This window comes from Coenobita brevimanus, chromosome 8 (genome assembly GCF_032717465.1).
Source record: "Coenobita brevimanus isolate Jiangsu-jjx chromosome 8, ASM3271746v2, whole genome shotgun sequence".
NCBI lineage: Eukaryota > Metazoa > Arthropoda > Malacostraca > Decapoda > Coenobitidae > Coenobita > Coenobita brevimanus.
The window spans coordinates 27,967,985-27,985,556 of record NC_136961.1 but is presented as its reverse complement, the minus strand read 5'-3'; positions in this window follow the sequence as shown (position 1 = coordinate 27,985,556).

Below are 17,572 nucleotides of genomic sequence, written 5' to 3'. Positions count from 1 at the left end.
GTCAAAATTCTCTCTGGCCACTCAATCCTTTTTCCCCACTATGTTCTAGAGTTAGACCCTCGAGGCACCAGACAATACTCCCATAGAGAACATGAAATCACACACAGAAGATATTGAGAAGCCATTTTCCAAGAAGACGACTATATACATAACAACCAAAGACACGAAGACATTGTAGGAGAATATCTAAACAACAATCCCAACTGACTCACACCATACCACACAGCAAACCCTGCCAACTGACTCACACCATACCACACAGCAAACCCTGCCAACTGACTCACACCATACCACACAGCAAACCCTGCCAGACTAGATTCACACACAATTTTTACTACTCCCATCTCTGAAGGAGAAATTACTGCTATTATCAAAAACATGAAGAAAACGTGCCCTGGAGAATGCGGAATCAACAAAACTATTTTATCTAACCTTCCTAGTGTAGCCAAAGAAACCTTCAGGCATATATTTAATGCAACCTTTTCAGCAGGATATTTCCCAGATAAATTCAAAGTCGCCTCTATCAGATTAATCCCAAAAAGAACAATAATCCACATCTAGTAGAAAACTATAGACCTATATATCTCCTAGAAGTTCCAGGGAAGACTCTGGAAAATATCATTAACGAAAAATTAAGAATACACTTAGATTCTAACACCCTATATAACGAAAATCAATATGGTTTCCGCTTCTTGAGGGGCACCACCCAAGCAATCGCTACTGGAACAGAATACATCGCATTTAATAAATCAAACAAAGGACAACGTCATATAGTCCTCAGAGATATAACAAAAGAGTTCAACAAGGTATGGCACATAGGCGTAAAATACAAGTTACTCAACCTTAACCTACGAACTCTCACTGATAAATCTTATGTGATTTTCTAAATGACAGAGGAGCCAAAATCAAATTTAAATATCACACTGGACACAGCTTTGCCCTGGGATGTGGTGTCCCCCAAGGTAGTGTTCTGTCCCCAACTCTCTTTACCATCTACACTAGTGACATCCCTAAGCCACACATGGCACCAACATCAGTTATGCCAACGACATCACTCAAATAATAAAATACCCAGGACCATCAAGACACATAATGAACTCTAGAACTAAATATGAAGTAGAGAAAATAAATGCACATGAGAACAAGTGAAGAATCAGGACCAACATCAATAACTTCACTGTGATCCAACTTGCCAATACAAGAAAAGAACCATTAATAATCAATTGATTTTAAAGAAGGAGGAAAAATGCTCGGCCTGAATCTTAACTCTAGAGGATACCTAAACAGTGTAAATGACAGAAAAAAAACAAAGCTACATGTGCACTATGTCGTCTACTCCGCTTTAAAAACATGAACACCAAAATTAAAACCCATCTTGTTTAAACGCTAGATCTTTCCATCCTAGCATATCCCCCCCCCATCCCCACACACACACCTTCAGCCGCACCTAGATGACGAAACTACAATCAATCAATCAATCATTTCCTGTGGCACCCTCGGGGATGCATAGGGCCTCGATGAACTCACACCACCACATCCTATCTTGTGCTAACTCCTCAAGATCTCCCCAACACTCATCTCCAGCTTCCCGTCTCATTGTCCTCACCCACGTCTCTTTTGGCCTTCCTCTACCTCTCCTACCAAGTGCCACCCACCCTGGTGTACCTCGTACTATTCCCTGTCTCCTATACACATGTCCTAGCCACTTCAATCGTGAGAATCTAACATATTCATCGATCGGCTGCACTCCCGTTATTTCTCTAATTCTACTATTTGGTATCCTTTCCCACCACTTAACTCCTAATATTCTTCTAAGTGCTTTATTTTCAAACACCAAGAATTTATTTTCCATAGTCACTGTGCTGTACCAAGACTCGTGTCCATAAATTAAGATACTCCTAACCATTACCTTATAAAGTTTGATTTTTGTATGCACAGAGAAATTGTTATTATTCCAAATATTTTTAAGCATTCCCATTGCCTGATTAGCCTTCTTTAACCTTTCCTCGAATTCAAAGTTCAAAGAACCATCCTTGGCTAAATAAGTACCTAAATATTTACACCTATCAACTTGCTTTACAACCATACCTCCAATTACACATTCCTGCGCATTTTCCATATTCATATTGATTATTTCAGTTTTTCCACAATTAATAACCAAACCCACCTTGCGACCTTCACTCACCAAACAGTCCAACACTCTCTGCATCTCTTCTGGCCCATCACAAATCAAAACTATATCATCTGCATTATCTAAATCCAAAAGTTTCCTGTTCTCTCCCCAAAGTATACCTGCACCGGTTTCTGTTCCAACGCGTTTCATAATGTAATCAATGACCAATATAAATAGAAAAGGCGATAGAACACCACCTTGAATTACTCCGGACTTGACTTCAAACGAATCACTAAGACAACCATCAACCATCACTTTACAAAATGTGTCCTCATGCATGTTCATAATGACCCTCACAAACTCCTCTGGTATTCCATAATGTCTCATGATCTTCCCCATAGTCTCTCTCGAAACACTATCAAAAGCCTTTCAAAATCAACAAAACAAAGACTTAACGGTACCCTCATTTCATTAACTTCCTGCATCAAATGCCTAACTATAAAGATCTGATCATTGCAACCACGTCCCTTTCTAAAACCAGCCTGTTCATCCCTCAGAATACCCTCAACCACCGGCTCCAACGTATTTAACAACACTCTACTGAAAACTTTCAAAGCTATCGGTGACAAAGAGATTCCCCTCCAATTACCACATTCACTCAGGTCTCCCTTCTTCGGAACTTTAACAATTACACCATTCTTCCAAACTGATGGTAGTAACCCCGTCACCCATATCTTATTGAATAGCTTGGTCAAGATCATTATTAATCTATCCCCCTCCACTTTAAACATTTCCGGAAATAAACCATCCTCCCCTGGTGCCTTATTATTCTTTAACTGTTTTACTGCTTTCTCCACTTCTGCAAGCCTCAACTCTCCTGTTTCTATATTTAAATCTTCCTGAGCAGACGGTATATCCTCTTCTGGTGGTATTGGTCTATTAAAAACTGTCTCAAAATGCTCTTTCCATCTATTTTTAATATCTCCATCTTTGGTCAATAAATTTCCTTCCCTGTCTCTAACTGGTATTTCCTTGCGTTTACCTGCATTACCACTCAGTTCTCTAATCGATTCATATGCTATTCTTTGACTCTGTCCATCATTTTTGTTTATTAAGATTTCGGTCTCTGCAACCTTTTCATCCACACATCCTCTTTTATCTCTCCTAGCTAACCTTCTTACTTCTGAATTCAAACTCCAGTACGCAGCTCTTGCTAATTCAATCTCTCGTTCATCAACGCATTGCATCTCACTCCTCAATTTAGCCTCACCTCTCTTTTTTATCATATCCCACGTTTCCTCTGATATCCATTTCTTTCTCCTGAAGCTATGTCTCCTTTCCAATCGTACATTCAGCAGTCTCATGCAAAACTTTGTTCACATCCTCCCACATCTCATCTACACTTCTCTCCCTCTTTCCAACGTTTCCAACAATAACACCAAAAACCTATTTCTGCATTCTAATCTGAATTCTTCCTTTCTTCTCCTTCCCTTCTAAGCTTAACAATATCGTATCTACCAACACCAGATTTTTCCTTCTTCTTGATTTTTTTTAAGTTTAAAAACCTTTCCTTATTTTTGCAATGTTGAGTTGATGGTCACTACCAATATCCGCTCCCCGTTTAACATGAACATCTAGCAGAGAACTCCTATGCCTCCTACTGATAGCGATGTGATCAATCTGATTTTTTAATATTTCTTCCACACGGCGACACCCAAGTTGTCTTCTTGTGTATATTGCAAATGCTGGAAAGAGTGTGCCCCCCGATGACTAAGTCATTTGCTAGACAGAAGCTTCCAAACCTCACTCCGTTTTCACTCATCCTACTACCAACTCCCCCATCTTACCCATACATGCCTTCAAATCCCTCATTTGAACAGCCCATTACTGCATTAAAGTCTCCAACGCAGATCAAAACATCATGTCTAGGTACCCTTCCCCTACTCCTTTCTTGCAACTTTTCATAATATGTGTCTTTTCCTTCATCGAGTGCATCATTAGTAGGTGCATAACACACAAACAGACTGATGTTGCCATGATTTGATTTAAACCGTGGCGTGAGTAACAATCGCTCATCTATAGAATCCCACTCACATAAAGCCTTATTTGCCTTACCAACCCAAGCAACAATCCTTACTCCCCTGATAATGCATTCTGTCCTGTCGACCAGATATCAATAAACGTATACCATCCTCCAAATCCAAACTTATCGACTCCAGTTAATCTAGTTTCTGTCAGAGCACAAATATCAAGTCCGTAATTTTGAAACTAACCTTCACTAACTCATCGATTTTTACCTGTCATGATTTAGCGTTCTCAACATTCCAGTTACCAATTTTAATTGTATTTAATTGTATTGTAAACTACCAGACAGTTCAAAACAAGGCTCTCAGGATTTGCCACTAACCAACACTAATCCATACACACTAAAACACCTAACAAATACACGAAATAACCAAAATCAAACCCCTGCAACAACCAAGCCGAGAGGAAAATATGAGGGAAAATCGAGACAATCAACAATGAAACATAGAACTCCCCTCAAAAATACCATGGATGAACGGAACGTACATTCCACGGATGGTTCCCAACATAGTTTAAAAACCATCACAAACAACCCAAACCTCTAAGTGCCCATCTACTAACACATACTCTTCAGAAACAAACACCCACTCTACTAACTTGCTGGTTAAAAAAAAAAAAAACATGGTGGTCAGCCCACCATCTATCTACTCCTCTTCCTGTTTCCTACCGTCTCTTCCTCTCAGTTCTCACCCATGTTCCTATACAGTATATATATATATATATATATGTATGGTACACGCCCTGGTTGATAGAGTAGCCCCACGCAACACAGCACCCATTATGAAGGAATGAACAACACATGCCACGCTATGACGCAGACACAACTTCAACGGTGTAAAGAATCTGTAGGACGACCCCGTAGGGGCAATTTCGTCGCATTTGACGGGTCTGCTGGTCCAGGCTTGACCTGGGATGAACTACAAAAGCATCATTATCATCTTCCAAACTTCATTTTAGGAAGTTTTCTTTACGTCGATTTCCCGCATATACATGCATTCTTTTTATGGGCAAATTCACCCCCTCCGTATACAATCAACTAAAAATTAGGCGTGGGACATAATACTAACCTTAAATCTTGTGACTTCATCAGTTGTTATTATCTACGCTAGTCCAACAAAGTGAAGTTTTTACTTTGCATTTGGCCTACATTTCATATGTCGCAGTTTCCATGCCTACATTCTTTAAGTATTTTCTTGAATTTAAAAATATCATCATTAAAACTGAGTGATCCATACAATTGCAAGTTGGTTTGAGTTCTCGTCAGTTACTTAGAAATATATAGCTTTTCGGGAATACTGTGTATTTATATCGTTCATGGCAAGTGTCAAGAGTAAAAGCAGTGGAGATGGACTGTTCAGAAACGTGTGCCGTGTATGTTGACAGTTAATAGGATAAGGAACAAGGTGAAATGGAGAAAGATACATATTAAGGAAGTCTGTTCAGAAATGTGTGGCAGAGTGTGTACAGTGCATACGATAAGGTACAATGTAATTGGGGATAGATGGATAATTTGAAGCGGAAGTCTGTGGACACAAGTTGAAGAGACTATGCTAACAGGGCATGGGCATGAAGGGGGAGCGAATGGGTGTAAATAGGAGTGGTGAAAAGGGCACGTCTGGGCTAATTTGAAGGTGAGAGGGAGGCGTGGTAGGACCAGAAATATGTGTGATAGATATGGTAAACGAATATGTCGGAAACAGAGGTATAGGAGCTAAAGAGTCACGTGAACTGACTAGTGATCCAGCTGGCTGGATGAATTTCGTGCGGGGAGTGTATTACCAGAATTTAGCAAACCCATTTTAATTTGACAGTCAGTCGGATTGGCTCTGTCTGATGGGTAAGTGTGAATTAAGTGAGGAATGAATTTCAATCAATCAGGTGGACACAGGATTCTGGGGTTTCAATTGTGTCCGGGAATGGAAGTGTGTGGCTCATTCAACTGGGCAAACTTTAAGATCTCATTTTTACCGTTTTTATTTATCGAGCCTTCTGGCTCCCTAGACACTGCCTTACCCCACCTGGGTTGGAAAGGTCTGGATGATGATGATGATAAATCGTCAAAGCGTTTCTTATTCCTTCTTTATGAAATGTGATAATAGCTTAAAGAATTAAAATACTGACCTTCTGATCTTATAAGCCACATAATAATAGGAGGAGATATTTTGCAAAAACAGAACAGATATATGTATCCATATAATGTATGATATCAATCGTAATCCTACTAAATAATTAAAAATGATGTAAGCTGCCATCTGTAAAATGAGGTTGACATTAAATAAAATTAACAGACGTATCAGTGCTAGGAAACTAGTCAGAATGAGCAAAAGATAGACGATGAATCAAAGCAACATAGAGTTGCTTGGTTATCCCCAGGTATCATGTACAACTCTACAAAGTTCTTATGTTGAAGTAATTTACAGCCAAATTAATAAATCCGCCGACAAACCTCAACCAGCATTGACCCCTGCCATCCATATTTCTCATTCCTTCCCAAGCGGCTAAGGGAGTCCTTCCTTCTCACATTCATTTGTTGTCTGTTTCTTATTACATCACAATAAAATAGTTCATTTAACACCTTTCACAAACCTTTAGTAATGGTTCTATGTTTCTGATATAAAACTGATGTGTCAACAATGTGTCAAGCGCTTCTGGTTTCCATTCTCTTATAGATCATTTTTAAAAATTCGGATAAAACCGTCAAAATATTTATTCAGATGTTTCACTTCCTCAAAGAGCTATATTTACCTACGAATGTTAGATTAGAGTAGGACCTCATTCCCTTTTAGGGGTATTTAATGCAGCTAATTAGCATTCATGAATATAAGTTTGTTATTAAAGAATATATTTCTATTTCTCTTTTACCACACTTTATCAGCCGTGTGATGAAGGTGCTTGGGTTCTGGCACGACACTATGAAATCATGTGTATCCATTATTTAAAAATTAATTAGTTTGCATACTTTACACTTCAGAATTTAAGGCAGTGATGTACTGGAGACATGTGGACAAATTACTGAAGCCTAGCCGAAGTGAAGCGTTTATTACCACTTTCAAAATGGAATGAGCTAACTAAATGCATCTGTAGACGGCCTGCTAAAAGTTTTCCTGATAATGTGGGATGGTGTGAGGCATCATCCCAGAATGTTGTGGGACACGGAAAGCTGTTTTAAAAATTTGGCTTTAATACTTATTATGCCATATTATGGGGAACTCTTTGTGTATATTATGAGGCATATGAATACTGACATGGTAACATCTAGACCAATGGCTCTCAACCTGGGGGACATGAGCAGTTTCTAATGTGGGAGGCGCAAAGACTCAAAGGAAAAACAGGAATGAACTGGAAAGTGTGTGTGTGTGTGTGTGTGTGTGTGTGTGTGTGTGTGTGTGTGTGTGTGTGTGTGTGTGTGTGTGTGTCATGATGAATTACCGATTTGTATTGAGTACTCACATTCTGTCCAAGCTCCTGGCCTTTCAAAGCACTGTTTTTTGGATCCGTGGAATAAGGTTTTTTCTCCTCTGTTGTGTTGCCTAGTCACCTCCATGCTTTTCTTTTCTTTTTCTCCCTGTTTCTAATCTGATCATTTTGAAAGAAAAATGAGACACCAAGAAGTTTTATGACTGCAAGATGGTTTAACCAGCAGCTCAGTTAAAAGGCAACTGTCCCCCAACTCTCCCCTCCATTTCCTATAATGGGGATAGTGGAGAGCAGGATATAGGGCTAATTCAGTCTGTATTCGCCTGGGTTATCGTTGACCTGAAGCCAAGCGGCAACAGCAAATAACAAGTACCAGACACAACAAACTTCACCCAACAGCAGTTATTTTATTGTTGTTAAATACTGACTTGTTTCGACCCATTTAGTGTCGGTGCACAATTAAAGTCTTGGGTAATTGCACAAATTTTTTCGAGTTGCGTCCTCTCTGAAAATCCATGATCTTGCATTTGACCTTTCAAGGTCACTCAAGTTCCAAGGTCATGCTGTCAAATGAAAGCCCATATGAGACTTCCTTTATCTTGGTAAGAGTAAATCTCTCCATCTTCAACGAGTTTCGAGTTATAGCCCCCTGAATATCCGTGACCTTGAGTTTGACCTTTTCAATGCCACTTTCGATCAAAGGTCAAAGTATCAATTAAAAACTCCATATGGGATTCCCTATATGCGTTGATAATCCCTCTTGTCTTCAACCAGTTTTCGAGTTAGTAGCCCCCTGAATATCCATGACTCTTGGAGTTTTTACCTTTCAGGTTCACTTCCAAGGTCAAAGGTCTTGGTGGCAAATGACAGCCTATGTTACGAGTTCCTGTATGTTCCTAATAGTAAATATCTCTATCTTCAACAGTTTTTCAAGTTATAGCCTCTCAAAAAACGTGACCTTGATTTTTGACCTTTCAGTTTTAATCACTTTCTTTGGGGTCCATTGCCCACATAACCTGAAATCCTTCCATGTAATTTAATTCTGCTGTTTTTCCGTAATGTTGCTGACATACAAACAAGGAAATAAACAAACTTTACTAATAACAATACCTTGCCAGACTACCGTCGAGGCATGGTAATTATTCAAGAATAATTTTTAAGATGGAAGGAAATGGGGGGGGAGGCGTGGATATGTGGACCAAGGCTGAGGGAGGCAGCCAGAAAAAGGTTGAGAACCGTTGACCTAGACTGTGAAACTGTCACTAAATTCCACGTGCGTTTGACTTACCTCCCTCATTACTAGACCCAGCATTCCTGTCCATGTGCTGTCTGTTTGCCTTGTGCCCCAGCTTCGGTTAGGTGATCTTTTATAGATGTAACTGTGAAATTCAGTAAACATGGAACACGTCAGTAACAAATCTGTACATTACTGTGTATACAGGCATATGATATCTTGTAAAAAATATTAAACCACAGAGATATCTTTCAGGTTTTAGTGTCTTCAGATAGGTTATGTACAGTTTTGTGATAAACATAATGGAACAATAAATAATCACTGCATGTCACAGAAATGTACAAAAGTAGTAGAGGGATGTGAAACCATGAGGTGCATAATATGGATCGTCACTAAGATTTGTGTGAGTGAAAACCTTGCATCTGGAAAACCATTGGCCACTCGATCAAATTCTCTTGCATCTAAATATTTTTAAGCATGATCTTGTCTCACTGATAAATGAGCCTCAAAAGAAAATGTTGTTCATCATTTGATAAGGAAAGGATTAAATCCTAACTGAGATAATGTAGCTCTTCACTGTGAAGACTAATGTTGTCAAAGTCTCTCTTCTCTCTCTCTTTGATTTATAAAGACTCCAACATGCATGCTTCGGCCTTTGTCACCTAATGACGACTTTGCACACTGCTCGATCCCTATCAACTTTTCTACTTAGTCCTTTAACCCTGAGATTACACTATATGATCTCATCCTTGGGCCTTCTCGATCTGCCATTTGCACCTCTATCCTTAACACTGACACATCCTCTGCAACCGATTGTCATCATCCATCCTCTCCACATGCCCAACCCAACTCAGTCAACCCTTTCCCATTACAGCACTAATACATCCAAATCCATCTCGCCATCGACGGGGAGGTATAGTGGTAGTCAGAGGACATAGATCAAAGGAATGTTACTTTTGTTTTTATTGTATAATGCAATGTGTAACATGAAATATCACAAAGCCATAGCTCCAGGCTCTACAGGCGACTGACGAGTGACGAGAGATGCTGTAAGATATATATTTTACTAATATATTTTGATGATGAAGGGGAGTCTACATGTGGTCCCGTATAGTTCACAATGGGTGGAACAGCTGCAGCATCCACCCGGGAGAAAAACTTCCCCATTTTCTCGTTCACCTTGCCATGGGGAAGGACCCTGGTCCAAACTCTGTTGAGATACTGTGTTGTACCTGTAGGATGATCCCACAGAAGTTGCTTATCTATGGTTGAAAGTAATACTCGGTTAGACAGACCGAGGTTAAGGAACAACAATATCCAGTGTACCAGTACTTTTTATGATACGTACCGCTTCTGTGGCTTTGTTTATCAATTGAGATCAATACTCAGTTTACCAACTGAGATGCAACTGCAAAACAAAAAGAAAAAAATTGAAAGATAATTAAGGCATGCCATAGGCCTGAATGCCCTTCTGACAACCAAACAATTGGAGGGATAGAAACCCGGGTTAGGCTCCAGCAGCAAACTTCAAGTAAACACAATATAATTAGTTTATTTGCCAGCACAGAAACCTAAACCCACACAGTTATAACTAACACAAGACAACTCCAGCCATCCATGGATGAAGTTTGACATACCTGAAGTTAAGCCTCTGGGATAAAAACTCAGCAACATTATTCATGGGTCCCCGGAAGGTGAGACGCTTGCCCCCCGGCACTGTGGGATCATCCACCATTATAGCTACTTGAGTTGGGAATGCTTCAGCTGTTATAATCAGGTGGGGCCGGTGACTGAACCTGCGTTTTAAAATTCCTATAAATAATACACATTGACTGTTAAACCAATATTTTTATTAGATCATGTGTAAATATGTGACTTGCGAAGTAAATGTTTTATCTGTTGCTGTTCAACCAATATTTAGAACTATGTATTATGGTTCCTTCTCCCCTTGGGAATAAGATATGAATCAATAAGTGTGTGTGGATGAGAATATTGGGAGTGTGTCGTCCTTTCTTTGGGGGAAGCAGCCTAACTATATAGATAGATAGATAGATAGATAGATATTATGGTTTTAGGACAGTCATCATCTGTCACACGTGAATAGATTCGATTTGAAATAACTTTCCATCATTCATTACCAGGTTCTCTTCTGTTCCATAGCTCTTGCCGTGATCACACACACACACACACACACACACACACACACACACACAGTTAAGAAGTGTTGACAGATTATCAGATTTTGGCTACATCTAGCCGGAAGAAAATGCATCTAGCTGATAGCCGAAAAAGGCAGCCGGAAACCAAGATAGTGTAGCCGTTTTCTAGCCGATTTTTGGCATTAGAGAAAATATTAAATTAATGATTTAAAAATTGAAATTATTTAATAATACATTTAACATAAAATATACATTTTGTTACTAGATATTAAGTTTTCAAATATCCCGCTGAAACTCGTGTAAATTGGGTGGGGGGGTGGGGGTCTTAACCAACTGATCACCTCACACGTCGCGTTCATGTGAGGTTCCTTCCCCTGTCCTGGACTTGTGACTTGTGAGCTCTCAGTCGCAGTTCTAATCATCGCGGTAACAGTAGTGCGCTTGTATGACTAAGGGAAGATTTACCTCATTATATTAGTTACTCTTTAAATTGGATTGAGAGTTAATATAACTATTTCAAACATGGCTAAGCAAGTTAAACCGCGTTCATATACACAACGATTTAGAAAGCAGTGGCTACAAGATGAGGTATGCAAAGACTGGATTAAAGAAGTTACTAATGATGAAAAAGTTTTCTTTGTAAGTACTGCAAAACAACATTCAGAGCTAAATTTTGTGACATTAAGGATCATGCAAAAAGCAAAAAACACCAAGTGAATAGTGAACCATTTTCTTCTGCACGACAAGCAACGATAAATTTTCCCAAAGTTGAAAAATCTCGGGACGTGGCTAGAACTGAAGGCCAGTTGCCACTCTTCATTGCTAAACACTGTGCCATAAACTCATGTGATCACCTAGTGGATGTGGTAAAAAAATGTTTCAGTGATAAATCTACAGTAGATCTTGCAATGCACAGAACTAAATGCACTGCAATACTGAAAAATGTTATGATGCCCCATTTTGTTGCTAAGTTAAAAGAGGACATAGGTGACCAGAAGTTCAGTATTTTAATGGATGAATCCACAGACATTGCTGTAAATAAATACCTTGGATTAGCTATACATTACTTTAGTGTACATTCACAGAAACTAGTTTCTACTTTTTTGCACCTTGCACCTTTTTACAAGAATGTGATGCAAATGGCATTGTTAACTCTCTGAAATCAACTTTGTATGAATATGGACTTAGTTTGCAGAACATGATTGGTATTGGAACTGACAACGCAAGTGTAATGGTAGGTGTAAATAATGGAGTTTACAAGAAACTTAAAGAAGAAGTTCCTGCTTTAGTCCACATCCGCTGTGTATGCCATTCAGTCCAGTTAGCTGTGTCACATGCAAGTTCTGAAACCATGCCTAGAAACCTAGAATTTCTTATAAGTGAAACCTATAATTGGTTTGCCAGGTCCTCGTCCAGACAGCAGACATACACTAACTTATTTAAACTCATTAATGATGGACATGAACCTCTTAAGATTGTGCAAGCCTGCCAAACCCGTTGGTTATCTATTGGTTCTGCAGTGCAAAGACTATGTGATCAATGGTTGGAGCTCAAAACACATTTTGGTATAACAAGATCATCTGAAAAGTGTTACACTTCTGAAATGTTATATTCCATGTACAGTGATGAATGCAACCATGCCTACATGCTTTTTCTAAAGTCTGTTTTAAATGAGGTTCAAAGGGTTAATAAGTTATTTGAGTCCAGTGACTGTGACTCCACCAAATTATTGGATGATTTAACACTCCTGATTGAAACACTAGTAAACGGAGTGATACTTCCATCAAACCAGCATCGTATAGATCCCTTCACCTCTAACTTGGAAGAGTATTTAGTTCCCAAACTATACCTTGGTTACGAAGCTGAGAAACTCTTATCAGAACTACACAAGAATTTGCCTGCAGATCGAGAGCAAGACATCCGAGAGCGAGGGTCAAAATTTTTGGTAACTAAGGAACTTCGACAAAGGTTGCCAGACAATGTACGAGTGTTGAAAACTATGTCACAGTTAAGTGTTTGTAATACTCTGCGTGTGGTAAAAAACTCCATTGCTCCTCTCCTTGAATCATTGAATGTTAGTGCAGAAACCATAACAAAAATTGAGCTCCAGTGGTCAAATATAACCCTAGTAAAATGGCATGAAACAAAGGACACTGTGAAATTTTGGGCAGAGGTTAAGGGTTACAAAGATGCTTCAAATCTGAACCCTTATGATGAACTGTCATCTGTTGCTCTAACAATACTGAGTTTGCCACATTCAAATGCTGAAATTGAAAGAGTTTTTAGTCAAATGAACATCATAAAGAGTAAATTAAGGAACAAAATGAAAACAGACACCACTAATGCCTTGCTTCATGTACGGTACGGTCTAAGGAGAATGTCTGAAACCTGTGTAACCTACAACTTCCCAAATGAAGTTCTGGATCTTGTAACTTCAAGTCATAAGTACCAAGATAATCAAGATTCGAGCAGAGTTGCAAGAGACAAGTCATCAACTTCATCAGCAGAACAAAAAGATGATGAAGACGATGAAATGCTAAGCTTCATCATACAAGATATGTAAAAGGTGAGAAAATTGTGAGTATGCAATATTAGTTGATATATGGATGCACACAATCTAGCCATTTTTCTAGCCATTTATGTGTGAGTCTACCTGTTTTCTAGCCGATTTTAGCGCCCGCTATAGCCGATTTTTATGAGAACCATCTGGCAACACTGCAGTTAAGGCCTCAGAAAGACAACACGCCATATCACCTCACTCTGAGCTGGCCACCCTTGGCCACAACTGGCCATACCTAAATAATATCTTTATATGAGTCAATCTCTGTACTGGGTTTAACTAACCAGTGTTCTAAAACAACAGAGCAAGTTTAAGCAAAAGTGTTGCCCAAATAACAGAATACAACCAATTAGTGCAGGAATGTGCTGATCAAGTCCCAGTTGTTTTGACTACGGTACCAGAGGCGAGTAAGGAGATACATATTTGTAAGTAAAAACTTTTTTCTTTCTTCTTAGAAATAAGACAGGAGGACCATCATTTTTAGTAAAGCGAATATGGAAGGAATTAAGAAGAGGGATAAAGGAAGAAAACAGGATGATTACCGGGAAATGGTTGAAATGGAAACATAAAGCAAATTAGTAGAAAGGGTGAACAGATTGGAAAGGGCATTTCAGAATGAAATGGATGAAATTAAGGAGCAATTGTGCATGCAGAAGGAGGAATATGAAAAATTGGTAAAGGAATTAAACAAGAAAGACAAAACAATAGATAACCTGTCAGTTGAGTTGGGTTCACTTGGAAGAGTGGTGAAATGGCCAGTACAGTACAGTTGTCAACCACGAGAGTATTATAGAGGAGTTCAGAACTGATACAGAGATAATTAGGCAAACAAGTAGTCTGATGGACCAAAATAGTGATACCGAAGAGAAGATAACCCAAGTGAATGAAGTGATGCAAATTTATAAAGATGATGTGGAAACTACGTATGCTGAAGTATGCTGAAATGGTGAAAGTAAGGAAAGACATAGAGACAAGAGTCAAGGAAAAAAAAACATTAAAAAGGAAGTGAGAAAAAAAATCCATAACAACCTAAACTTGGTCAAAGATTCAGCAGATATCAACAAATCTATAGTAATCACTGGTAGGCTATATAGGAGGAAGAAAAAAAAAATGTCGAGACAAAAAACAGATGGCAAATATAATGAACATATTGAAGGAAGTATCAGAGGAAATCTATAAAAAAGGCATAAAGGAACACAAAATGCAAGGGAAATATGAGAGAAATAAGTCAAGGCCATTGCAAGTAACTTTCCAGAGTGTGAACACTGTGGAGGAAATACTAAAAAATGCAAACTCATGGAAAATGAAGTATATAAAAAGTTTGGATAAAAATATGCCTAACCCAAGAGGAATTGGGAATACTAAAAGAGAAGAGGGAGGAGGCAAAAACAAATAATGGGGGAAGATCAGAGGAAGAGAAGAGTACCCCTTTTTTTTTTTTTTTTTTTACAAAGAAATTGGATTGCCGGTACGAAAATGGTACATAAATAACAGGGAACAAAATGGAGGAAGGTAGAAGACTCAAGTTATGGCAAGTGTGTAAACAAGATGGTTAGAAGTACTCAAATGTGGATGGAATGGTGTCTAAATTATTAGAGATAGAAGACTATATCAAAGAAAAGAAACCACATATTATTTGACTAACTGAAACAAAAATAACCTGAAAGATACCAAACTATACCATAAACTTAGAGGAATACAATAAATGGAGAAGAGACAAATTTAAGAAAGGAAGGAGAAATTAAAATCTTAACAAAGAAAAATTTACAAGCCAAAGAAATAAAACTAGATATACCCTCGCAAGTAGAAGTGATTGCACTGGAAATTAACACATATGAAGGGGAACTTAATTGTGGCAAATTTATACATGCCACCCAATACAAACACTTGGGAATGAGGTGAATATGAAGACCTGGTAGAAAGTACAACTGAAAGTTTAAGAACATTACCACATAGAATGAAAAAGAAGTCTGAAAGAATTATATTAACTGGAGACTTCAGTTCAAATATAAATTGGAATACTGTAGATGTAAAAATCCGTGAAAGCGTTTGGAATCAGAAGCTCCTAGATCTTGTGCAGGAGTTTTTCCTAACACAGCATGTAAAGGAAAACACCAGAAAAAGAGGACTTTATGATCTATCAGTACTTGATCTTATATTTACCTGGCAAGAAAATGAAATTGACAATATAATGTATCATCCCCCATTCGGCATAAATGACCATGCAGTATTAACCCGTCACGTCCTGAGGTTTTCCGCACCTCCGACATCCCCCAATCCCGAGGTATTTTCGAAAAAATTTTTTTTTGGCTAAAACCTCCGCTTTTGGTGAGAAACATCGAAAATTCATAGAGAAATCGCTCACCTGAGGTTTAAAATACTCGATCCAGGTAGGAGTTCCTCCTTACCTGACTGGGTTTTCTAACATGCTGGCACCAAAGAAAATGAGTTCTATGGGAGGGTAACTATTTCACACAACTCATAAACGGTATTTATTTACTTGGTAAAAATTTATATGTAGTATGAGAGTATATTGGTTTTCAAGCAGTAATATAGGAATGATAAGCATTGTTTCACTCACTAACGAATCACCATACCTGACCTTTTTTTGCCACATTACATGATCATTATTTCTGTTTCTTCCTCTAATGCTATGTAAACTTTGTCCTCCACATTGTCATCGATTGGGGAATCACTCTGGCCCTGAATATCTTTACTGGCCAGGTCACTGGTAACAGGTGAATTGCCAAGACAATGGCGTGAGGGGGGAGGTTATGTGGTGTAAGGCATTGTCCCTGCTTGGCATCTTGTAGAGGAATAGAGGAAGGTGTCCCGTGTATACGTACGAAAAATCATGTGCGAAAATTGAAAATTGTGCAAATTAGTGACCTTGCAATTGCATGACGTACCAGTACGTTGCCGGGACTGGCAAATGCAAAATGTTGCAACGTACCCATACGTCGACGGGACGGGGCGGGTTAAACTGTAACTTCAGGATTCAATATGATGTTACCAGTAAGGAGTGTTACAAAAAGAGTCTAAATTACAACAAGCGCAACTAACGTGACCCAAAGAAGTACTTCTTAGAAATAGATTGGGGACAGGAACTTAAATGACAAGATTTAAATATTATATGTCCAAATTGTGTGATCTTTATGAAATAGGAGTCCAAAATTTCATCCCTCAGTACAAAACAACAGACATGAAAATAAAAAAATCATTTAATACAGAATATAAAACATCAAGAGAAAAAAGGGACTTGCTGTGGAATGGATACAGAAGACACAATAGCGAGAGGGCATAGAACAACTATAAACAGGCAAGAAATAATCGAAGATAAGGAGGTAGGCCTCAAAGTCAGTTTGAGGAAGATATGACAAATAAATGTAGTGATCAAGCAAAGCAATTTCACAGCCACATCCGAAGCAAAACCGAATTGAAAGATAATATACAGTCCATTACGTATGAGAGGATCATCTATACAAAAGAGAAAGATATTTGTAAAGCACTAAATAAAAACTTCCAATCAGTTTTTACAAAAGAAAAACTTTGAGAGAGGTGATATGAAACATACATGCTCACACATATTACCAGATAAGAAAAGCAAATGATCATAACAGAATTTCAGGTTGGGTGCTACATGAATGTGTGGAAGAGAAGCAGGATATGTATTTAAAATTCAAGGAATCCTTTGGTCAAGGTAAACTTTTTTTTTTTATGCGAGGAAGAAGGAACCAAAGACCGCGAGCCCACAATTATTTTTCCTTCCAAAAGAAAAACAAAATACAAGAGGGAGCCAAATTCAAGATCCGATCATTTCGAGATACCTGGACACATTGCGTTTGAAAGACTGGAGATGATAGGAAGCGGGAAATACAGACAGAGGGAGACAGTTCCAGAGTTGACCTGTTGCATAAACGAAGGACTGGGAGAGTTGGACAGGAAAGAGATGAGAGTTTGTTGCTAGACGGGTGCTATGCGCCTGACGTAGACGTGGAGGAAAG